Consider the following 1732-nt stretch of genomic DNA (forward strand, 5'->3'; position numbering starts at 1 on the left):
GTTCTATACTGTAAAAAGCATATGGTAAAAAGGCTATGTCGATTAGCAATGGATTGTAAATATACTTAATTATGATGAAAATACCAAAGATGGCTTGAATAACACAGATAAACTATACATTGTCGCAGTTGAGTGTTTATTGTCTTTGTTTTATCATTCAAAACGTTTATATCTTCTGTTTACTCAGTTACAGCGATAGCAATGCAAAGCTCTTTTCCATATTATGAAAGTGAATAGGGACTGTCTGAGCTGTCAAGCTTCAAAAATGACAAAAAGCAGCATAAAAGAATAATATTCCATAGTTACATTTTGGTATTTTTTTACACAAAATTATTAATCTTCTCAGCACAACCTTTGCATATACTCAAATATAGTGTGTCAAGAAGTGTCACATATGGTTTGACATCAGCTACTATGCCTGAGTCCTATTCCTTCTGTGATGCACATGTGGAGTTTCTGCGCGAGGGCACCCTCTGGCGTCCAGTATGAATGAAACAGACATTAAATATGTTTATAGCGCTCAATAATGGCCAATCCATCCTATTTTGGGTATTTATTTATTTATTTATTTTTTTAAAGTATCGGTTTAGGCACCGGTACCGTTTTAAAAGTATCGATTTGGCACCGGTATCGTAAAAAACCCAAACGATACCCAACCCTAATTTTGATGAGAAATTCAAATGCTTGACTGTGTTTTTTGCTTATGCTACAGATTCCATACTAGAAATAACTTGCATTTCAGCCATCTTTTGTTTTGGCATGTGCTTTTGTGTGTTCTTGTTGTTAGATTTATGTACAACAGCATGCATGTAGGTGGATTGCTAACAAGTAAATAAGGTTTGTGAAAAAAATATGTATTATTGTGTAAGTTGCATAAACCTCAAATAAAGCTGTTTAGTTAACAATTTTTATATTAGGCTATTTATATATTTATATATTTATATTATAATGTATTTTTTATTTTTATAACTAATATCTATTAGTTTTTTACTATATGAACAAAATATTATTCATTCATGTTTATTGATGTACCAGTATAATACCATATATTTACCTATATGTTTTTTACTTAAAGGGTTAGTTCACCCAAAAATTACTCACCCTCATGTCGTTTCAAACCCGTAAGTCCTTCACTCATCTTCTTTGCACACAAGGGTCTGAGGGTCACAATGAGAGCTTTTCAGCCGGGCACATCCCAGTGGACCACTCACTCCTCCCGAGTATTGCACCGGTGTCTTTTTTCCCGGAGGTGCATGAGGAGCTGACGAAGTCATGGACGGCCCCTTTTTGAAGGCGGGGCGTCTAGGGTGTACGTTGACATTCCCCAGGTGGAGAGAGAGGTTGCGGTGCACCTGTGCCCACAAAACTCTAGGGATGTACCGATTAATCGCGAGTCGGTTGAAAATCGATTTAAATATGTGACGATTCAAATCGGTTAAGATGCTAAACAAATCGCGATTCAATTAGGGGTAGGAGTTTATATGAATGTATGTCTGAAGGGAACTTACTGTCTTTAGAAAAGTGTAGATGGTATTTTTTCTTTTCCTCTTGCCTCTGTAAAATGCATATCAGGGCTCTAGACTCATTCTTCCCACTGGTCGCTCTTTTGCAACTAACTTTCTCAGCTGGTTGCACGAGCATGATTTGGTCGCAATATATTTTTTTTTTTGCGCTACAACATGGGATTATTCAATGCATGCTGATGAACTTTTATCATAGTTTATAGTTATAT

General features: G+C 35.8%; 1 protein-coding gene across 2 annotated transcripts in view; it reads left to right on the forward strand.

Annotated features, from left to right (window-relative positions):
* The window catches only part of LOC107660638 (adenylate cyclase type 5-like), a 104990-nt gene that overhangs the window by 55013 nt on the left and 48245 nt on the right, over positions 1-1732 (forward strand). The window lies entirely within an intron of this gene.

This window comes from Sinocyclocheilus anshuiensis, unplaced genomic scaffold (assembly GCF_001515605.1).
Source record: "Sinocyclocheilus anshuiensis isolate Anshui unplaced genomic scaffold, SAMN03320099.WGS_v1.1 scaffold627, whole genome shotgun sequence".
Taxonomy (NCBI): Eukaryota; Metazoa; Chordata; class Actinopteri; order Cypriniformes; family Cyprinidae; genus Sinocyclocheilus; species Sinocyclocheilus anshuiensis.